Source organism: Musca autumnalis, unplaced genomic scaffold (genome assembly GCF_047663935.1).
Source record: "Musca autumnalis isolate F117 unplaced genomic scaffold, ASM4766393v1 scaffold_4, whole genome shotgun sequence".
NCBI lineage: Eukaryota > Metazoa > Arthropoda > Insecta > Diptera > Muscidae > Musca > Musca autumnalis.
In genome coordinates, this window is record NW_027411977.1 from 92,069,045 (window position 1) to 92,094,070 (window position 25,026).

Here is a 25,026-nt window from a genome sequence, read left to right on the forward strand (position 1 = left end):
TATTTAAAATTTCGCATTGATCAGACTATTATTGCGACCTACAGAGCAGCTACAAAACTGGATAAATATTATGTTTTTGGTCCATTTCACCCGCTAAATATTTCACGATCATCACCAATACAAAATTTCGTGACGATCGGTCCATAATTGCGGCCTGGAGTTTGATTATAATTTATAATGGACAGACAGACGGACGGACACACATCTCAAAATCGCTTTATCTCGTCGAGATATGAAGATTGGTATACCACATTGGGGAGGGTATAATTAAATTTGTCATTGCGTTCGTAACACATCGAAATATTCGTCGCAGACCCTATAAAGAGTCAATATTTGGTACAGACGTTTTGATATAGCCCCCATAGAACGGCACCTCCCGATTTTCGGTATTTTGAAGGTATTAGCTTCATTATTACACCGAAATGGCTGAAATTTGGTAATTAGTCTACGTTGGTGGTATAAAACTTTTCCCCCAGACCTTTGTCGGTATCGGTCCATGCCTTCATATAGCGCCCATATAACGGTACCTCCCGATTTTCGATATTTTGAACGTTGTGGCCTCAATATTCCACCGAAATGGCTGAAATGTGGTATTTAGACTTCGTTGGGGGTACTCAAACTTCCCCTTTAAATTTGTCGGTATATGTCCACGCCTTTATATAGCCCCCACGGAAAGGTACCTCCCGATTTTTCGAATTTTGAAGGTTGTGGCTTCAATATTTCACCAAAATGGCTGAAATTTGGTATTTAGTCTTCAATGTGATATAAAACTGTTCGCCAGAAATTTGTCTGTACAAGTCGACGCTTTTATATTGCCCCATTTCCGACTAAAATTCGTCGGTATAGGTCCACGTTTCGATATAGCCTCCTTAGAACGGTACCTCCCGATTTTCGTAATACTGAAGATTGTGACGTCAATATCCCACCGAAATGGCTGAAATTCGTTATTTAGTCTTCCAAAATCTTTAAAATATTCCAGTATAGGTCCACGTCTTCCTATATCCCCATAGAAGCGTACTTCTTGATTTTCGGTTTTTTTAAGTTTTAGCCACATTCTCTTACCGAAATATAGGAAATCTGGTATTTAGTCTTCTTTGAGTCTAAAAACTTTCCGTCAGAAATTTGTCGGTGTAGATCGACGTTTTGAAATAGGCCCCATAGAACGGTGTCTCACATTATTTTACCGAAATTGCTGAAATTTAGTATTATGTATTCTTCATACACGAAAGGAACCTAATTATTCCAAAATGTGGTGGAGGTAAAAACTCCGTTCTTACTTGATTTTTTTTTAATTTCATAATATAAAAATAATGTCCAGGCCAGACCAGTGGTCATATGATCCATCTGGTCTTCGACTGAAGCTTGAACGGAATGAGACTAATATAATGTCTTACATGAATTATATGTTTTTCAACCCTTTTGAATCTGGACAAAAGATTTTTCATTCAATGTTTAATCATAAAGCTAGGAAACTGACTGCTATTTTCATATTTTAAACATTATACATTATTTTGTCAGATAACACAGACACCCTAATGTATTTATATGTAATATTAAAAGAATTCGAATAAAATAGTTGACTGTTTTTAATAAGCTAATCCGGAATTAAAATTTTACAAAGAAAAATGTCAGAATCAATGCCAAGTAAAACCATAAACAATATGTATTGTTTTTTTCTCTCTCTCTCTCTATTATTTTCTTATCGCAAGTGTCGTAAAGTGTTTGTAATTGTTGTCTAATCCACACAATTTTTGGATGAGAACCAAATTGTTGATGCTAAATAAGCAGATGCATACATGCAATTCGACACATTAATGCATCTTAAAGAAATATAATCAGAAAGGACCAGCCAGCCAGCATTGAGGAGGTTGCCAGTATATCAATGTTGGCATGCAACAATCGGAATTTTGTTAATATCCCTTAAAGAATTGTATTTAAGTTTATCTAACAAGCCACATGCCATGAGGTGGCAGGGAAATCATCTTAACCATAACGAGGTCCATTCAACTGAGAAGAGTCGACATTAACACATGCATAAAACTATTGTGGTGTTTCTTTTTTTTGGGATTAAATATTTTTATATGTAAGTTGTTGTAGGGTTGTCGGTTGTAAATTAAAAGGCTACTAAATATAATCATAATTTTCGTAGTGTGAAGTAAGGTTGAAAAGAGAAGAGACTTGGAATAAAGTTTTACCAACACTTGGTAATGGCAGGGAAAAGGTTTCAACGAAAATCTTCCCTGCAAGCTAGGCATATAGTTTTTTGCAGTTGCACTTAATAACCAAAGTGTCCATTTTGTAAGCTTATTTGATTTCCTTTTTCATAATAATAAATACAGGTATCTTTTAAGCAGCTTAGAGTCCGGGTAAAAACATTTTTCTGTTTTAATGCGTTTTTTTCACACTTCAACCACTGTATGTGGCTTTTTTAATGATAATATTAGAACGTACTACAGAAAAATAAATTTATAGAAATACGTTGTAACAAGTAAACAAGTATCAGTATTTTTTCCGACGTAGATTCATATACTCTCAGCCTACGTGAATCGAAACTTTCATCTACGGACAGCTCGAATGTATTTAGGGTATTTTCCGAATTTCGTAGCCCTTTTTGGACATTTCAAATTGCCGCCAAAAATGTGGATTAGGTTTAAAGTTCAAAAGCGTTGCGAAGGATGTACATGAAGGAATGGACCGACATAGTCCATTATAGGGATTGGATCCTATTTTGGGAGTCATATCTTTTTGATAGATATCGCGTCCACTAGTCATTTCAGTTCATCATATAATTCAGGAAGCATGAAATTGTCCACGGAAACCATGATACTAAGTTTGGACAAAATATGACGAAGGCAAAATTTTTGACAAAATCGGTTGATCACTTCTATAGTTATCGTGCTCTCCAGCCACTACATGTGGCGGCATAGGAGATTTTACACCTTTCGAGCTGTTTTCTCAAGAAGTATGGACTTGTCCCTGAAAAAGACTTTTACAGTCATAATGGAGTCACTCTTTGCATGTTGCATCAACAAAAGAGGGATTCGAGAGACGGTCTTAAAGTGAACTTATTCGAAATTTTGTGTGAGAGGTACCCGAAGGATTGGACAAATATGGTCCATATGCGAAACTGATCTATATCTGGTTAATATATTAGAATGTGTAAAGTATGGACCAAATCGGTCAGTCCCTTGCAGAGTTATCATGCGTACAATTTTTCCGAACATTTTGGACTTTCTTGGAGGAGGTACCTGAAGGGGTGGATCGATATGGCTTATCTTCAAACTTAAATTAAGTTTTGACAAATTATTACGATATCCAAAAGTTTGTTCGAATCGGTTGATCCGTTCGAAACTTATCGTGCGCACCAAACAGCCAAACAGACGCATGGATATGGCTAAATCAACTCCAAATTCCCCAAACATACTTGGGGTCTAAAACCATTATTTCCGCATAAATGCTGAGGGTATAAAATAAAAGTCATGTCCGTTTAAATTCGAAAATATAAGAAACCCGTTATACAATTTATGAATTGACCTAAAAAAGGAAAGGTATTTTTGTCTTCCATGAACTCCAAAAAACGCGTTGGTACATCAGAATCTCGGCAGAATTGTTATATGTTTTGTATCGTAGTGTAGCCTTTAAGCTAAAGAGGTTATATTCACATATGTTATATTCAGTTATATTCACAAATGTGTCTCATCGAAATAATGGTTTTAGACCCCCAAGTATGTTTGGACTAAATCCGTTTCAGACAATATGGTGTAGATTAGTTTGGAGCGTACGATAACTTTCGAACAGATCACCCGAATATGGCCAAATTTTGTCGACAAATTTGATTGCGATTGACATAAATATTCTCTAAACACATTATATTTTTATTATCCAGTATTATTTTTGCTAATTTACAGCGGTAATATGCCAAGCTAAGTCGAAGAAGTTGAGATTTGTGTGTGGTACCTTAAAAACGAAAAAAAATCCGCAAAGCATTCGTAGCTTGTGAGTGTAATTATAAAAAAAATTAAGAGGTAAATGTACAATTTCCAAAATGAAACTTAAAGTTGATGGAATTGACAATATTCTTACGAAAAACAAATTCAAAATTCGTTTCCTAAGGTCCTTAAAAATAAATTCTTTGTAAATGACTTTTTGTGCTATTTTTAATATCATTGCTAATATCATTTATGTATGTATCTATACCTAAACGGAAAATGTTTCAATCGGGCGGCACCTATATGGGCCTATATCAAAGTGTGCATGTATATCAAAGTGTGGATCTATCTTGAAAATTTTTTCATCGATTGTCAAATTACATGAGGAGTTTAGATGTATTTGTTGGCCAATGCATCTAAACTCCTCAAAACACCAAAAATCGGGAGGTACCGTTAGGCACGCTGTTCTGAGTCGCAGGGCACATTCAACTTCCCAGGTAAACTTTCTCAGTTCATTCCAAAAAATTGTTGTTACAGTTCGTGGAGCTGCCCCATCCAGATAAAACATGATGATGAATTTATGAATGTGCGCTCTAATCAGCCAGACGGAAGGAGAAACGAACGAACATGGCTAAATGAGCTCCAAATCGTCTGAAACGGATTTGGGGTTTAAAACCATTATTTCGATGGTGCACACTTCAATGGTACGAAAGATACCTTTTCTAACATTTTCCATGGTGCAATGGTATGCACGCCTGCCTTGCACGCAGAAGGTGGGGGGTTCGATTCCCCGCCCAGGCAACATCAAAACATTTTTCAACGGTGGCAAAATACCCCTCGGTAATGTTGGAGACATTTCCTAAGTATTCCAGCCTTGAAATACTTCTCCACAAGTGGTGTCTAAGACACGTCATTCGGACTGGGCGATAAACAGCAGGTCCCGTATCATTCAGCTAAATATGAGTCGGGGTGCACTCATTGATATGAGAGAAATCCCCCTTGTCCCGCATATGCTGTGGAACAATGCTTGTTGTTTTTTTAATAAAATAAGCTTTATTTTAGGAAACAGGAAATAATTTTTGAGAAAAAGATCATCACCCCACAATTTTCTTTCTTTTTATACCTTCAGCCTTTAGGCTACCGAGGTTATACAAACATTCATACGACAAAAAATATGTCTCAACAATAACTCTCGAGCGGATTAATCGATTCGCTCTTCGTAATATTTTGCCGAAACTTAGTTAAAGTTCGAAGATGGGTTCTATAGGTCCACTCCTTTCGGTACCTCCCCCACGAAAGTTCGAAAATGTTCGGAAAATTTGTGCGCACGATACTCTTGAAGGGACCAACCATACTTTGCACATCGTGAAATTTCTACTAAACTTAGATGAGGTCCAATATGGACTCAATCGGTCCACGCCATCGGGTACCTCCCACACAAAATTTCGGAAAAGTTCAGTTTAGGACCTGCTCTCGAATCGTTTTAGACCCCAAGTATTTTTGGACATGTGTTTCAGACAATTTGGAGTCGATTTAGCAATGTCCGTCCGTCTGATGAACCGATTTGGTACAATATTTGACTTTCGCAATATTTTGTCCAAACTTAGTTTGATTTCGAAGATGGGTTCTACAGGTCCACTCCTTCCGGTACCTCCCCACAAAAGTTCGAAAATGTTCCGAAAAATTGTGCATACGATAACTCTTGAAGGGAGTAACCGATTTGGTCCATACTTTGCACCTCGTCAGATTTCTACCAGACATAGATCAACCCAGCAAAAATCCTCATTACAAACCTCCTTTCCCACTCATTATTTTAACAAGGGCATGTCGCGCGAAATATCTGGTTCTTTTGTAACCACTGAACAAAGTAGATGGTAACCACTGAAATAAGTAGATACTGAGTAGATTCTGACTACTTATTTTAGTGGTTACAAAATAACCAGATATTTTGCGCGACATGCCCTTGTTTGTAATGAGGATTTTTGCTGCGAAATACTAATATGGGCACTCCTTCGCGTACCTCCCACACAAAATTTCGAAAAAAAAATGCAGTTTAAGACCTCCTCTCGAATCGTTTTGTATTCGGTGCCTTCATTACGATGGTACAAGCTTTTTCAGGGGTAAGTTCATACTTCCTGAGAAAATGACCCGAAAGCTATAAAAACCCACTAAGGCACCATTTGTAGTGGATGCAGCGCACGATAACTCTCCGACGGATAAACCAATTCAAGCCAATTGGCAGTTGTAATATTTTGCGCAAACTGAAATCATATTCTAAGATGGGCCATATCGGTCCTTTCCTTTGGGTACCTCCCCCACAAATGTTTAAAACTTTTTGCTAAAATGGTGCGCACTATAATTCTTGAAGGCAGTAACCGATTTTGTACATACATTGCACATCCTGATATTTCTACGAGGCATAGATCAGGTTATAACATGGAATATATATGTCAACTTCTTCGGGTACATCCCACACAAAATTTCGGAAAAGTGCAGTTTAGGACCTCATCTCGAATCGTTTTGATTATTCTTACAGCAGGTTATACTCAAGGCCCATATAACGATGGTACAAGTTTTTTGAGTGACAAGTCCATACTTCTTGAGAAAATGACTCGAAGGCTGTAAAAACCCCTATAGCCAGCATGTATAGTGGCTGGTGCGCACGACAACTCTCAAACCAAATACTGCGTTGGTCCACACTTTGCATATCGTAATATTTCTTCGAATATTAGATAAATTTCGAAGATAATGCTTTAGGTCCTCTTCTTCCGGTACCTTACCCACAAAAGTTCGAAAATAGTCCATAAAACGGTACGTGCGGTATCTCATAAACGGAGCAACCGATTTGTTTCAAATTTAGGATCTCGAATAGGTATAGGTAATGGAAAGCAATAATCGATTTTTCGACTTTTCGATTTTGGTCTAAAACAAAAATGCGATTTTTCAGTCTGGCGATTATTTCAGTTGTCCTAAAACTCGAAATATTGTGTCCCAAGGATGCGCAGCCCTCCATTAGAATAGGTGACTGCTTCACTCGGAGACCGTTGGTCCATTGTGTTCATCCTGTGTATGATATTTAAAGATGATGGAGGTGTGTTGTTGAGATGATTTAAGATGAAGGAGATGATAGAGTGTTGATGCAGCTTGATGAGATGAGAATGATAGGATAGAGATGATGAGATAATGGTGAGTGTGGGAGATGCCAAGGAATTATCTGGGAATGTGAAAAGAGTCTGATTATTAAGGGTTGTTAAGGACCTTTGCCAAGCCATGCAAAGTTGAGTAGGACGAGCTCTGCAACATGGGACACCTACAAAGCAGATGTTCGAGAGTCTCTATCTCCTCCGCATCTTCACATAGTCTGCAGTAGTCAATGCCACTGTTGTCCCATTTTGAAGTTAGGGACCTCACTCTGCAGTGACCTGTTATAAGTCCCACCGCGATTTTCATCCCTAACTTATCAAGTGAGAGGAGGGAAGCCGTTCTTCGACGAGAAACCACAGATTGCCTTGGATACCCTACAACCAGGTGCCAATAGCCATCTTTGATGTGCTTTCTCATTGAAGATCTCCCGAAGTTTGCCGATGTAGTGGCACATCGGTGGCCGGACGGTTTCATCAACTGATAAGTCGATAGACCTAGAGCCACCTCGAGCCAGTTCATCTGCTACCTCGTTTCCCACGATCTTGCTATGACCCGGAGCCCAACATAGCTTTACGATATCGTGTATCTCCTGCAGAGCTCTCCTGCAATCAAGAATAGCTCTTGAATTTATGGTCCGTGACTTGAGAGCCTTGAGGGCCGCTTGACCATCGACATATATATTCACCGGTCCTGTAAGACTGCCTTCAAGCCATTTCACCAATACACCTGCTTTCTTGATATCAAGAATCTCCGCCTGAAAAACGGTTACATACAGCCAGTGTATGATTTGTGGTCTCAATCCCCAGCTTTTCCCAATGGAGTTCTTACAGGAATAGAGTGTCATGAGTTCTTTCTTCGTTCGCTCCTCTACATTTCTTTTCCATGACAGTCGATGGTCCAGAATAGTGCCGAGGTATTTAGCTTCCGTAGAAAGTTCCAGGGCCACCCCGTCCGGGACTGGAGGCTCGAAATTGGGAATTTTGCGTTTCTTAGTGAATAGTACAAGCTCTGTTTTTTCCGGGTTTACTCCCAGACCGTTGTTCTGGGCCCAGTTTGCAAGCTGTACTAAGGCTCTTTGCATGAGCTCAGAAAGGGTTGGTAGGAATTTGTCACTTATCAACACAACCACATCATCGCCATAAGCAACCACCTTGATCTTCAGCCGGTCGAAGCACACAAGTATTTCATTTATTACCATAAGCCATAGCAGGGGTGAGAGAACTCCTCCCTGCGGAGTGCCTCTGTTAACAGATTTCCTCACGGAACTCTCTTCTATGCATGAGTTGATGATTCTTCTCTTCAGCATTTCATCAATCCATTAAACAAGGATGGAGGAAATGCCTGTGTTGCTGAGAGCATTGTGGATTGATTCAAGCTTCACGTTATTGAAAGCCCCCTCTATATCGAGAAAGGCCGCCAGCGTGAAGCCTGAATTTTCCATATGCTTCTCAACATGCCCGACCACCTCATGCAAGGCCACTGATTTGCCTTTAATGTAGGCATGTTGTGATTTGCTGATGTTAATCGGGTTTAATTGTGTTCTAATTTCAAGATCCAGTAATCTTTCTAATGTTTTTAAGAGAAAGGAGGAAAGACTAATTGGTCTGTAGTCTTTTGGTACAGTATGACTTGGCTTCCCCGCTTTGGGGATGTAGGTGACCTTAACTTCTTTCCACAGACCAGGTATGTACGATAACAATAAACAAGCCTTGAAAATTTCTACCAGGATTGATAGCGTCGGCTCAGCCACATTCTGTAGCATTGCTGGTATTATACCATCCGGTGCCGGTGATTTATAAGACTGGAAACTGTTGATCGCCCACCGAATTCTTGTGTTATTAGTTATTCTGTCAATCAGCTGTTTATCTTTGGCAGTTCGGACTCGACTGTGACTTGCTGTTGGCAAGGCTCCGTCGAAGTCAACACAACCGGGAAAATTAACCCCTGACAGCAGATCCAAAGTCTCTAGACCGCAGTTAGTCCAGGAACCATCGCTCCGTTCGACACTACCTATGGATTTTGGGTCCTTAGACAGTATCTAACGGAACCTGGCAGCTTCACTAACCCCTTCTATCGACTCGCTGAAACTTACCCAACAGCAGATCCAAAGTCTCTAGACCGCAGTTAGTCCAGGAACCATCGCTCCGTTCGACACTACCTATGGATTTTGGGTCCTTAGACAGTATCTAACGGAACCTGGCAGCTTCACTAACCCCTTCTATCGACTCGCTGAAACTTACCCAAGAATTTCGCTTAGCTTTCTTGATTTCACTCTTGTACTTATTGAAATTGACCTTGTAGGCATCCCAATCCGTACTGAGTTTCGTCTTACTGGCTTTATTGTAGGATTGCCTTGCTGCTTTACACAGCTTGGCTAATTGTTTGGTCCACCACACCGGATGGGATTTCTTCCCCGGATAGGTGATTGGACAAGAGTCCTCATAGCTCGTCAGAAGGGTTTTGGTTAGGGAATCCACAGCTCTCTCAACCTTCTCGACAGTATGGAGAGTGTTACTTCCACCTCCACATATTTTTGAGGCCGTTAGAGCTTCAAATTTACCCCAAATCCGTCCTCCTGGGATTTCTACGATTGCTCTGTGTTACCCCAAGTATGGAGATTTGAAATAGTATCATCCTGCGATCCGAAAAGGAGCACTTTTCTGATACTTTCCAATTCTCTACATCGGAGTCGTCCATGTTGGTCGGGTTTATGTCAATGACTTCCCCCCTTAACATATTTTGAAACGTGGGAGTGTTACCCCTATTACAGATTCTTAGATTATTTTTTAAAATAAAATTGGAAATGCACTCACCTCTGGCGTTTGTGTCACTGCTTCCCCAGTGGAAGTGGTGGGCATTGGCATCGCATCCAAGGACGACCCAGCCTATGCTCCCTAGTTCATCCACTAGATCCTGAATGACCTTGCCTGGTGGTTCGGGGTCTTCGTAAGGCAGGTAAATCGAAGACAAAACAAAGGGTTTGCTCCGACCTTCTTACATCCGTACCGTGGTTATATCACCCCTACTGTAATTGAACAAAAGGATTAGATTAAGATTCTTTTTAGCAACTATACATGTCCTCACCTTGTCCCCATTTGAGGCAGCGAAAACAGAATAGTTCTTGCCGCTAAGCCCACTCACCTCATTTTTATTATTATTACAGTGTTTTATTTAACTTGCTTCGGTGTGTGTTTAGTTCAAATCTGGTAACTCATTTTTAACACGGTTGCAGTTGACCAATCGAACTAAAACTTTGCAAACTTTTCAGATTTGGATGACAATACACGAATATGAAATCAAAACTAATATTGGTCCATTTTTACACTGTTTTACAGTGTTTTATCTAATTTGCTTTTCAAATCTGGTAACTCATTTTTAACACAGTTGCAGTTGACCAATCGAACTTAAAATTTGCACACATTTCAGATTTGGATGACAATACATGAATATGAAATCAAAACCAATATTGGTCCATTCTTACAGTGTTTTACGGTGTCTAACTTAACCCCCTTTTCAAATCTGGTAACTGATTTTTAAAACGGTTGCAGTTGACCATGGCTTTGGTACAGGCACATCCTCCTGTAGAGACCAGCAAGGTAATTTGGTAACTGATACAGATAGTGTACTCAGGATATGGAAAGAACATTTTTCAAATCTGTTGGTATCCAATAGCAGCGAAGACGACGAAGATACCACAGTCCCAATCCCAGAAGATGGTATTGAATGTATACCGCCCAGCCAAGATGAGGTAAAGACAGCAATAAATCGGCTGAAGAATAATAAGGCAGCAGGGGCCGATGGCTTACCAGCCGAGCTGTTCAAAACCGGAGGCGACACGCTGATAAGGTGTATTCATCAGCTAGTTAGCACCATCTGGCAGGAAGAACGAGTACCCGACGATTGGAACCTGAGTATCCTGTGCCCCGTCCACAAGAAGGGAGATAAGACTGTATGCTCTAACTATAGGGGCATAAGTCTACTCCCTATTGCCTACAAGATCGTGTCAGGGATATTGTGCGAACGACTAAAGCCAATGGTCAACGAGATTATTGGACCATACCAATGCGGCTTTAGACCTGGCAAGTCCACCATTGACCAGATATTTACCCTGCGGCAAATCCTGGAGAAGACCCAAGAGATGCAGATCGACACCTACCACCTTTTTGTCGATTATAAAGCAGCCTTCGACAGTCCGCTGCGCTCAAAGGTATTCCAAGCCATGTCTGAATTTGGTATTCCCGCAAAGCTCATCCGGCTTTGTAAAATGACTTTAACTGACACGAGGTCCTCAGTTAAAATAGGAAAGAACCTCTCCGAAGAGTTTGGTACCAAAAGAGGTTTCAGACAAGGAGACAGCCTTTCGTGTGACCTCTTCAACATCCTGCTAGAAAAGGTTATACGAGAGGCAAACGTCAAAAGAAGTGGCACAATCTACACCAATAGTCACATGTTACTTGCTTATGCTGATGATATAGACATCATGGGTCGATCAGTAAAAGAAGTAACTGATACCTTTATAAAAGTCGAAGGAGAATCTGCTAAAGTGGGTCTGGCGGTAAACGGTGAGAAGACCAAGTTGATGGTGTCGACGCGCAATGCGTCCATTGAGCTCGGACCGACTGTGGAAGTTGGTTCCTATAATATTGAGGTAGTAAAAGACTTCGTCTACCTCGGCACCTCCGTCAACACAACAAACGACATCAGTTGTGAAATAAAAAGAAGAATTGTATTGGCCAACAGATGCTACTTTGGATTAAGTAAGCAGTTTAAAAACAAAGCCACATCTCGTCAAACAAAAATAACGCTCTACAAAACACTGATACTACCCGTGCTGATGTATGGCTCCGAAGCCTGGGTACTTGCGCAAGCAGACATGGCAGTGCTTGGTGTGTTTGAGAGAAAAATTCTTCGAAAGATCTACGGACCAATCTGCGTTGACGGTGAATATCGACGTCGCATGAACCACGAGCTGTATCTGCTATACAACGACATCAATATTGTTAAACGTATCGAGATGCAGCGATTGCGTTGGCTAGGCCATATCAAAAGAATGAGCGATGATGAACCCACTAAAAAGGCGTATGAATACATGCCACATGGCGGTGCACGCAGAATTGGCAGGCCAAGGAATAGATGGCGCAAACAAGTGGATGATGAGATGACAAGGCGCGGTATTCCAGAGAGCAAAGCAACAAATAGAGAGGAATGGAGATCTCTTCTTAGTTCGGCCTATAGAACAAATGTTCTGAAATGGGCCAGCTAAGTAAGTAAGTAAGTAAGCAGTTGACCAATCGAAGTAAAACTTTGCACACTTTTCAGATTTAGATGACAATACGTGAATATGAAACCAAAATCAATATGGGTCCATTTTTTCCTATAGCCCCCATATAACGGTACCACCCGATTTCCGGTATTTTGCTTTTCAAATCTGGTAACTCATTTTTCACACAGTTGCAGTTGACCAATCGAACTAAAACTTTGCAAACTTTTCAGATTTGGATGACAATACATGAATATGAAATCAAAACCAATATTGGCCCATTTTTACAGTGTTGTACAGTGTTCAATTTTACATGCTTTTCAAATCTGGTAATTCATTTTTAACACAGTTGTAATTGACCAAGCGAACTCAAACTTTGCACACTTTTCAGATTTGGATGACAATACACGAATATGAAATCAAACCAATATTGGTCCATTTTTACACTGTTTTACAGTTTTTTATCTAATTTGCTTTTCAAATCTGGTAACTCATTTTTCACACAGTTGTAGTTCACCAATCGAACTAAAACTTTGTACACTTTTCAGATTTGGATGACAATACATGAATATGAAACCAAAACCAATATGGGTTAATTTTTTCCTGTAGCTCCCATCCAGCGGTACAACTCGATTTAAGGTATTTTATCGTCATTTTAAGCCCGTATTGGCTGTTTTTTGACAACTAGGGTTTCCAATGGTACAGAAACGTACCCATTAAAAATTATGGACATAGGTCCAGGTTTTGGTATAGCCCCCATATAGCGGTACCTCCCGATTTCAAGTGTTTTAAGGATTTTATCTTCATTTTTATACCGAATTGCGTGTAACTTGGCATTTGGAGATCCCAGTGGTACAGAAATTTCTCCACCAAAAATTGTGACATACATAGGTCCAGGTGTTGGTATAGCCCCCATAATACGGCTCCACCCGATTTCGAGTGTGTTTTGTCTTAATTTTTGGGCCGAAATGGCTGTAACTTTGATTTCGAGTTCCCAACTTCTCCACCAAAAATTGTGGACATAGGTCCAGGTTTTGATATAGGCCCTATAAATGGTACCAACCAAATTTCAGCCATTTTAAAGTTTGTATCAACATTTTCGGCCGAAATTGGTTATGTGGCATTGAGTCGTGTAAGATCGCTGGGTGGATTAAGAATAGAAGAACTGGATTGCTCAAAACTAACAGGAAAGAAGCCATGCAATAACGAAGCGTTAACCGAAATCAATATGATGAGAAACTACCAGACTAAATAAATTTTTACTAACATTATACATTTAATTAATAAATTTAAGCCCATCATTAAATATCATTGATAATCTCAAGTATATTCAAATAAAATTTAAAATCTTAAAAATGTATTTACAAAAAAAAAAAAAAAAAAAAAAAAAATAAATCAAATAATTATAAAATTAATATATTTCAGTGTTCTATTTTTAAATACACTAAAAACTAGAAAATAAGTATATAATTAAAAAAAAATTAAGTAACAGTGTTTTATTTATAAATGCACTTAAAATAGAAAATAATTTTTCATGATGGAATCTCTCAAATAAAACGCTTGCATTTGAATTAAAAATTGTGACAATATTGAACGGCAAGCGTTTTATTTGAGAGATTTCATCATGAAAAATTATTTTCTACTTTTAAGTGCATTTATAAATAAAACACTGTTACTTAATTTTTATACCCTACACCACTATGTGGAAAGGGTATTATAAGTTTGTTTTGGTAAAAATTCATGTAACACCGCGAAATATTCGTCGGAGACCCCCAATGTGGTATACCAATCATCATATCTGGACGAGATAAAGCGATTTTGAGATGTGTGTCCGTCCGTCCGTCCGTCTGTCCATTATAAATTGTAAACACGCTCCAGGCCGCAATTATGGACCGATCGTCACGAAATTTTGTATGGAGGTCGGGTTAAGGCCAGAATAGATCCCTATTCTTATTGGTGAAGATCGAGAAATATTTAGCTGGTGAAATGGACCAAAAACAAAATTTTTATCCGATTTTGTAGCGACTCTGTAAGTCGCAATAATAGTCCGATCGCCTCCAAATTTTAAATAATGTAAGATTATATGACAGAGAAGAAGCTTGCAATTTGAGGCGGTGATCGGATGATGTTTAGAGGGTTAAATGGACCACAACTTTTGTGAAAAATTTGTGAAATTTTTTAATATAGCGGTTATATCTTTATTCCTGGACCACATATTCCGCCCACATAAATAATATTTGGAAGGACAACTCTTGCTCTTTCCATTGATGCCAATTATGTTGATTTATGTGGTCAGATAACAGAGTTACAGCCTAATATATCCAGTTTTTTGCTTGTAGTGTAATCATAAGCATACTACAGGTCGCCATAATGGCTCAATAGTCACGAAATTTTGGACGAGGTAAAGGTTTAGGTCTAAGAAGATGCCTACAAGTTTTGATGATGATCTGATATTATTTAGCGGGTGCAATGGACCATTACTTTTGTATGCTAAAAAAAACATTTTATTTTTGGTCCATATTTGAATCCCGGGAGGGCACATACCGGCAAAGTCGCCTATATATGAAGAATTAACTACCAATCTTTCCTCTGATGAAAATTGCAATAATATGTGTGCTTGATAACGGACCTACTACCAAGATATAATGAGTTTTGTGAAAAGAACCACATCTTCCTCCCATGCTACAAATTGTCTCTATTATTACAGACAAATTCCCAGTTATAACAAATTGCGTGGAACCCTAACGTATTACCTGTCCAATTGTCCAAAATTTAAAGATGTAGCAGTAATTGCTAAACAACGCCAATTTTCAAATTTAAGAATATTTCTTAAAATGTACAATGTACATTGTACATTATATAATTGTTCCACAAACATCCCAGTAGGGACAAGGGAGCCTTCTCTCATATCAATGAGAGCACCCCGATTAATATCAGCTCAATGATATGTAGACAGCGGAATTTTATGCAAGACCTATTTTTGTAAAATTTGCATATTTTTGGTTTCTAATTAAATTCCAATCGAAATATATCACATATGCAAAAATATGCGAAATGAATAAATTATGCATATGCAAATATTATTTTTGCATATGAAAAATTTATGTATTTCACATATTTTCGTATGCTACATATATCTCAATAATATCTTCTAAAATGTTTACGTGTACATTTTTCTGTTTGAAATTCACTTCAGACATCTCAATAAAATAGAGAAATCTGTAACCAGAGCCACAATCTTCAAAATGTCGAAAATGGGGAACTTTCGTTGTATGGGAGCTATATGAACGCCTAGACCTATACCGACAAATTTCAGATGGAAAGTTTAATACCCCCAATGAAGACTTAATACCAAATATTAGCCAATTCGGAGGGATATTGAGACCATAACCTTCAAAGTACAGAAAATCGGTAGGTTCTGGGAGCTATATGAAGACGTGGACATATAACGACAAATTTCAGGTGGAAGGTTTTTTTATCTCCAACGAAGACTGAATACAAAATGTCAGCCATTTCAGTGGGATATTAAGGCCACAACCCTCAAAATACCGGATATCGGGAGGTACGGTTCTGTGGGAGCTATATGAAGACCTGATATATCAATAAATTTCAGGTCGTAAATTGTGATGAATGAATAATTAATACAAACTTTTAGCCTATTCGGTGGGATATTTAGGACACAAAGTCTTGCATATGGTTTAGCAAATATGTCAAAATATGCAAAAAATAGGTCCAGACTAAATGTCATTTCTAAAACTACTTATTGGTGCCACCATGGTACAACTGCATGCACACCCGCCTTGCACGCTGAAGGTCGGGCGTTCGATTCCCGGCCAGCAAACATCAAATTTCCAACGATGGCAAAATACCCCTCAGTAAAGTTGGCGACATTTTCTGAGTATTTCAACCATGTACAACTTCTGTACAGGTGGTGTTTTAAGACATGTTATTCGGACTCGGCGATAAACAGTAGCCCCATACTATTGATGTAATATGAATCGTGTTGCACCCCCTGTCCCTTCTGTGATGTTTGTGTAACAATTATTATATTGTTATTTAAACTTAATGTGATAAGGATGTAGACTCCAAAAAGTTATTTCTTACAATGAATTTGTCCAAAAGAAACTTTGATTTGCTGAAAGCTAACTCGCAGGGTAGTGGTTTAGGGTATCGTATGGTCGGCCCTGTCCGACTATAGCCTTTGCTTACTTGTTTTTAATTATATACTTATTATATAAATAAGGTTCCTGGACTAGGGCGATATCGATGTCTTGGAAATGTTTACCGAAGTACTCTTAATATCCCTGTTAACAGCAATAATATGTTTTTCGTCGCCAGTCCATGTTTCCTGATATAATGGTCCAAAGTTCTAAATTATAGGGTGACCAACTGAAATGACTGATGGGCGCGATATCTATGGAGAGGGATGTCTACCAAAATTAGACCCACTTCCAAAATGGACTTTGTCGACCCGTTCCTTTAGCTACCTCCCCCGCAAAACTTTTTAGCTTTAACCTAAATCCATATTTTTGTCGGCAAAATCGTACGCCAAAAATTCTGAAAACCTCCTAAATACAAAAGTTTTTTTTTTGAAAACATTGTGTTTCATTCCACGCACGCGGATGGTATATCTCTGTCGGCAAAGCCGACTGATACTTTTTTACTTGTTTCTATATTGAATAGGGGATTTTCATTTCAGTTTGATTTCTGAAACAATGTCACTCCTATTATAGCTTGCCAAATACCATGTGATACAATATTTTATTTAGTTACAAAGATAATGCCAAAACTATTATCATCTCCATAGTAACATATGGTGGCATCTAGCCAACAACAAGTCCTCCCCTTCTCCTCTGAAGGGAAGCTGCAACGAAAAGAAACTATAAACAATAAACATTTAATGTACTTCGTTCGTTTTTGGCACCAACAAAATATTGCTTTCTAATTTGACCGAAAAAACAATCATAATGAACGGGGTTTGTGGTTGTCGTTACACCAGCAGCAATCAACTTCCCAGAACGCTATATTTGCCAGGCGATGCTGTTATAGCATTGGCACCCCAATCAAAGGAGATTTCTAATTAACATCATTTGCATAACTCAGTCCAACAATAACAGAAAAAAGAAGCATTTTTATCGTTTCCAAGTATTTGTCCGCTCATCTTAAAAGTTGGAAAGGTTCTGGGGGGGATATTCAGAGTCTCTTTTTGCACAACAAGATTTGTTTCAGTTTATGTAATGTGGTTGTTGGCATTTTTCTGGCTACATGTTGAGTACTTGGTCATAGTCATTAAAAGCAGTCTGGCTATGTGGAAGAAAGCATCGGTATGCTAGCTTTCACTTCGTTTTTTGCTCTTCATCACCATCTTCTACCTACCTAACTGGTAATTGGAATAGTTGTCACTTTATTGTGTATTGTCTGCATAATTGGAAGCCGTTATATAATTTACTGTATTTTATGCAATTATGTTTAATATCACCAGGACACAACACATACATACATTCATAATTATGTGTGTATTTATGTACTATACATAAATATCACTAGCACCACCAGGCACATTGTCGTTCAAATGACCAACAGAATTTTTTCTTATATAATTGCTAAAGATCTGTGAAAAAAAGTAATTGCCACGTTACAAAATAATTTGTCATCAGAAGTATGAGAAGCAATTCTAAAATACGTTTAATACGCTGTTCAATGCAATTACTCTAATATTTTATATAAGAAACAAAATAAGGAAACGAATAAAAAATATTAAACGTAAAAAATTTTAAGTTCAGCAGGTCCGAACTTTTCCACCATAAAATATTCTGAACTAAAATGGAATAATTAATTTCATTTGCTGTCCACAATTTTAGGTCGAAAAGTTTTTGGACCGCAAAATGCCAAATGCCTAAATTATGTCAGAAAATGTATCTAAAAATGTCTTCAATCGTGCGGCACCTTTATATGGGGGCTGTATCAAAACATGGACCTATGTTGACGATTTTTAGTAGAGATGGAAAATACCGAAAATCGGTAGGTGCTGCTATATGGGGGCTATACCAAAACAAGGACCTACATTGAAATTTTTTGGTGGAGAAGTTTTGTGACCATTACTTACTTACTTAGTTGGCCCATTACAGAACATTTGTTCCATAGACCAAACTAAGATAAGATCTCCATTCCTCTCTATTTTTCGCTTGACTTTTTGGAATACCGCGCCTTTTCATTACTTCATCCACTTGTACGCTCCATCGGAGATTAGGTCTGCCGATTCTGCGCGCACCGCCATGTGGCATGTATTCATACGCCTTTTTAGCGGGTTCATCATCGCTCATTCTTATGATATGGCCTAGCCAACGCAATCGTTGCATCTCGATACGTTTAACTATATTCATGTCTTTGTATAGCTGATATAGCTCGTGGTTCATACGACGTCGATATTCACCGTCAACGCAAATCGGCCCGTAGATCTTTCGAAGAATTTTCCTCTCAAACACACTAACCACTGCCTTATCTGCTTGCGCAAGTACCCATGCTTCAGCCATACATTAGCACTGGTAGTATCAGCGTTTTGTATAGTGTTATTTTTGTTTGACGAGATGTGGCTTTGTTTTTAAATTGCTTACTTAAACCATCGTAGCATCTGTTGGCCAATACAATTCAGTGCGGAGGTAGACGAAGTCTTTAACTATCTCAAAATTATAGGTACCAACTTCCACAGTTGGTCCGAGCTCTATGGACGCTTTGCGAGACGACACCATCAATTTGGTCTTTTCGCCGTTTACCGCCAGACCCACTTTCCCAGATTCTGCTTCGACTTTCCCAAAAGGTATCAGTTACTTCCTTTACTGATCGTCCCATGATGTGTATGTCATCAGCATAAGCAAGTAACGTTTGTAAATTGTGCCATTTCTTTTGACATTTGCATCTCGTATTACCTTTTCCAGCAAAATGTTGAATAGGTCACACGAAAGGCTGTCTCCTTGTCTGAAACCTCTTTTGGTACAAAATTCATCGGAGAGGTTCTTTCCAATTTTAACTGAGGACCTAGTATCTGTTAAAGTCATCTTACAAAGCCGGATGAGCTTTCCGGGGATACCAAATTCAGACATTGCGTGGAATACCTTTGATCGGAGGGGACTGTCGAATGCTGCTTTATAATCGACAAAAAGGTGATATTTGTCGACCTGCATCTCTTGGGTCTTCTCTAGGATTTGCCGCAGGGTCAATATCTGGTCAATGGTGGACTTGCCAGGTCTAAAGCCACATTGGTATGGTCCAATTATTTCGTTGACCATTAGCTTTTGTCGTTCGTACAATATCCCTGACACTATTTTATAGGCAATAGGGAGAAGGCTTATGCCCCCTATAGTTGGAGCAAACAGTCTTATTTCCTTTCTTGTGGACGGGACATAGGATGCTCAGGTTCCAATCGTCGTCGTGCTAACTAGCTGATGCATACACCTTATCAGCGCGTCGCCTCCGGTTTTAAACAGCTCGGCTGGTAAGCCATCGGCTCCTGCTGCTTTATTATTCTTTAGCCGGTTGATTGCTGTTTTTACCTCATCTTGGCCGGGCGGTATACATTCTATACCATCTTCTGGGATTGGATCTGTGGTATCATCGTCTTCGCTACTATTGGATACCAGCAGATTGGAGAAATGTTCCTTCCATATCCTGAGCACGCTATCTGTATCTGTTACCAGATTACCTTGCGGTCTCTACAGGAGGATGTGCCTGTACCAAAGCCATCTGTTTGATGTTTCACTCTTTGGTAGAATTTTCGGACTTTATTCTGGCTCCTGTACATCTCGATTTTTTCACACTCCCGCTTTTCCATTTCTCTCTTTTTCTTGCGGAAAAGACGTTTCTCTTCTCTCCCTTTCTCTCAATATCTCTCTCGTGCGCTACGCGTTGCTACTGATTGTAAAGTTGCCATATATGCCGCATTTTTCTCTTCGGTAGCAGCGCGACACTCCTGGTCATACCATGAATTCCTTTGTGGAGGTCTATGGAATCCAAGTATGGATTTTGCGGCTGTTTGCATGGAGTGGGCAATATTTTGCCCAGGACACGCAGCTGAGATAGCAGAGCGAATTTTACGGGACATAATCACACCTGCAGCCGCTCTCTACATACCAGCTGGTCAAATACCCGAAATTAGACTAAACTACCAAATGAACGTGGTGAAATTCGTGGTATGAACCCTGAAGACCCACGGTTAGGAAACATTTGCTTAAAGTCAACAGGCTATTAGGCGAGCATAAGCGAAAAAAAAATAGCTAGACCACCTGAAGCAATGCAGCGTTGGTACAGGATAAAATAAGTTGTGGACAACGGCTAAATCGCTTTCGAATACGGCAAAGAATAATGATTGTCCTTATGTCAACGGCGTGACAGTTACATATCTGAAGAGGTGCACATTAGATTTATTGCTTTTTTACAACCACGTATCCCTGCATAATGTTTTGATGAGCTTATACCTAAGATTAGATAAAATCCTAATTATAAGGCGATTCGATAAAAAAGCCCAAAACCTTTTATAGTTTTCATATATGAGCTTTTTTAAGCACATATATGTATAAGTCATAGCAAGCTTTAAAGCCGCACGACATAACCAAAATGACATAAGCTTTGGTTTCTCACCAATTTAATCGCCATGTCATTACATACACTATGAGACACGCAAATTATTCACCATATTTTGACACCACAGCGTGATAGAAGACACGTGTCCCGGCGCTTTTTCCTATCACTTCAACTTTCGCGGTTATTGGTCCCAAAGATCTGAGACTTTGATGTCAAAAGCGATCATTTTGCCAGGCACATATCTTCTAAACCGCTCCTAGAAATCTTAGGTACATTTTTGAAGTTACCTGTATTGTCAATTTTTGGGCTGTTCGGTGTCTGTGGACCAGAATAAGAGAAAAAGGTATAAAAATCTAATATTTTCAAAAGTTTTTGGCTTTTTCGCATTTAAGAACCATTTGAATGTTCCAGAAAAATTGTTGATGACATCTTTGCTACATTATTGTTGTTAATTGCTTTCTTGAATTTTGAGCGGTTTAGTATCTATGGATAGGAAACCAAGAAAAGAGGGTAAAATCGCATTTGTTTAGCTATTTTGTCCATTAAGAACCGTTTCTACAGAGTTTGTATGTTCTAGAAAGTTGTTACTTGAGATCTAAGGAACACTTTACTAGTAGGTTGTTTGTATCAATTTTGAGCGGTTTAATATCTGCAGACTAAAATCCGAGAAAAAAATATAATGAAAACTTGCCCTTGACGATTTTGACCTTGAAGATGAAGTTGAATGGATTTTATGTGTTCACAATTATTATTCTGTAGACGAGAGCTTCAGGAGTAATCTCAAATTCCAAGCAGTTTAGAAGATATGTGCCTGACAAAATGATACCTCTTGACATCAAAGTTTCAGGTCTTTGGGGGCCCATAACCGCGCAAGTTGAAGTGAGAGGGAAAAACGACAGGATACGTGTCTTCTTATTTTTGGTCTTCTATCACCCTGAGGTGTCAGAATGTGGTTAATAAACCATGACTCAAAAAATGTCACACAGTGATATATATCATGTTAACCTATATATGAGGAAAAGTCAAAATTTTTTAGTTTCCATGAAGCCAAGGTTTGCACTATCATAATACGCGAACTATTGTAGATTACAAGTAACTATGACTATTGCTGGATTAATTTAGATGTTTTTGTACAAAGCTCAAAAATTTAGCAACAAAATTTAATTTACGTGGTAGTTACGACCGCGTAAAGGAAAAAACATAGGTAAAAACACGTTGAAGCTAAACAGGTTTTTTACATTGCTATTCGATTTCTGCTTAAACCATTCAAATGAGGGACATCTGTCCAGAGTAAAAGTAGGAGAATACAAAATGAAGATTACACTTCTAATGTATCACTTTCCAAAATTTCCACTGCATCCACCTTTTATGGAAGCTGACATTTTGAAGCCGGATTTCAGGTGTTTTTTGTATTTTTTATGTAACTGGGACGAGCATTCGGATATTTCGAAAAACCAATTATAGGATTAAAGAACTCGCGATTTCGCATAATCTGATATGTATATTGAGTATGTAGCCCACACAGCAACAGAGTAATCTACTGCCAAAGGCCAACATTTGTAGCGTGTCACCGCATTACCTTTTTTCTAATATTAATTTAATTTTCTAGACACGACAAACGAAATTTTTGCATTCTTGCGATTGGCACACAATAATTGTTACTGTTGTTTATATCCGTTTTATTTGATCTCAGTGACATCTATTGGTCGCAATGTTCTTTTGCTATCTCGCCTAAACCTCCTTTATTACCGCTTCTTTGCTCATGAGCAAACTTATCCGTTTTTAGGTCTGGAAGTGTTGTGCTAGATATTACCATTAACAAGGGTTCTTTGCATAAATTTCCTAGAAACTCGGCCATTTTGTCACCTGCAACCTCAGTGTTTAGTTTGAATCAAAAAAGGTTATTCATTCCAAATTCAACTTAATAATCTTTAAAGCAATTTTAATAAATAAAATTACGACATACTCAAGTTTTATTAAACATACAAGTGCAAGTGAGTTCTTAAATAAGTATTTGGTGACCTAATTCGCTATTAAATAGTGTTCAATTTCCGTAGGTAAATGTTAATCGTTGATTAAAAATTCTGATAAATTCGTGAAATATAAGATCCATCAAACCATTTGAACGCATTACCATTTTTCTCACTTTTAAACGGGTAATATGATCATTTGTAGTTCCCTCATCAATTTTTATAACCCACTCTTATTTAGATTAATTACTCAATTTAATTGAGCACACCAGCCTCCAACAAATTTTCTAGAGGAACAATTTGGAATTAGAAACCCCACAGCAACATCAGCACCAGAACCTCAGTTCGGTTTGGTTACCTTGTGATACGTGCGTTTTTGGTGTGCAAGCGACAATTATGACATACAAATCACGAATTTGCGAAAGGAAATAATTATAAAGTGAAGAAAATTGTTACGCGATTAATATCATAATACCAAAATCGCCTTTCCACCATCATTTTGTGCATTTTAAACAGGCATAGTGTCAGAAGTTTTATCGAGCAAAATCACTCTAATATTTCCTGAGGTATTGTGGGTGCAAAACCAGCGAACCTGGAGTTCACAGAGGCTTGTGTACGGTAATAAGGAGCTGTGGAAACAAATTATACTGAGCACAAATTGCTATCCAATATATTTGAATAATCAACGCATGTTTGGAATCTCGGCATATCAAGTGTAAATTAGAGGGGTAATTGTCCATTATGTGAATAAGAATAAGCTGCCACTTAGAATTCATAAAGCTTGAACATCATAATCATCAAAAAACCTTAAATCATTAATATAAGTAGAACTTTCTGGTTTGTTAATAGTTTGTGGTACAGTTTCAGTGAAATAGTGAAATCAATACACAATAGTACAGACAAACATAATCAAATAAGAGCCACAAAAGTGTAGCTTAGCATTCCTAGTTTTCCTCCTCCCTCTTTCTATTTTATTTGGAGGCAGTTTACCGCTGTGTATTGATTCCATTACTTCACTGATCATTTGCTGTTATATCTAACAGAGTTTGCCCTATGAATAATTAGGTTAACATTTAAACGAACATACGTACAAAGGTTCCTGTGAATCTCTCTTATTTGCCAACTACATAACAAATAGCAGTGTCAGAGAAACGACACCAACTGAAGTGTAACAGCAGTCAACGCATCGGAAGATCTTTCGACGGCAGCGACGAGCAGAGCTAATGTGAGTAAATTTACATATTAAGATCTCTTATTATACAAACAATTTTGAAAAGCTACAATTGTTGGTTGAGAACAACAGCTGATGCTGTGTGATATTTTAGGAGATTAACATTTAACTTCTTTACCAGTCAAAGTAACGTTAACTATCAAAACATACACTTGACTTCTAGATACATGTCGTTTGTTTATGCAGATACTAAGTTTATCAAATCACGTACAGTGGGGTCCTTTGTATTATTGCAGTTCGTTGATATTTTACTTTTTGCATGCTAGCATAGATAACTTAATTTCCCTCTTATTTAAATTTTTAGGATTACTTAAATTTTTATCATTATATAAAACATATTAAGGATATACATATCTTACACATATTTATACTACCTATTTAAAAAATGAATTATATGGCTTCAAAATTATAATGAATTTAAACAAAGATATTTCATTGAAATCCGGGAATTGTATTGTATGGTTCATTCACCAATAAATTTGCTCAAAATGAGTTCAATGTAAAACCTTTTCTTGTCTGTTTGAGAATGTGATGGTAAAATGGTCAGCTTGCTGTTTGGGTATTACCAATAATTAATTAACGGAATCTTTAACGAGGTAATAATGGCGGGAGGGCTAGTTAGGTGCAGCACCATCTTTAAAACCTAACGATTTGGAGCATTTCTGATTTTCATTTTCCTCTATATATCCGTCCGATTATCTCCTCCTTCCTTATATAGCACGCAACTATTATCAATTTGTACTGTCGTCAGCTGACACAAGTATCTTTGAGGCAACGAACTCCCCCCATTCCGTCGAGCTATAAGGCCGGAGACTCAGCGTGCTTTGGCTTCACGAGATACTTGAACCTCATTCACCTAATCCCCATCTTTTAATACCGGCGATATTACACATTTAGTGCTATATTTTTTCTAAA

At 38.2% G+C, this 25,026-nt stretch overlaps 1 long non-coding RNA gene across 1 annotated transcript; it reads left to right on the plus strand.

Annotated features, from left to right (window-relative positions):
- Positions 1-23,244: 23,244 nt before the first annotated feature.
- On the plus strand, positions 23,245-24,377 carry LOC141403532 (uncharacterized). Its single transcript, XR_012412832.1, has 3 exons — positions 23,245-23,608; positions 23,946-24,105; positions 24,275-24,377. It is a non-coding gene; the product is annotated as an uncharacterized lncRNA (long non-coding RNA).
- The last annotated feature ends 649 nt before the right edge of the window (positions 24,378-25,026 follow it).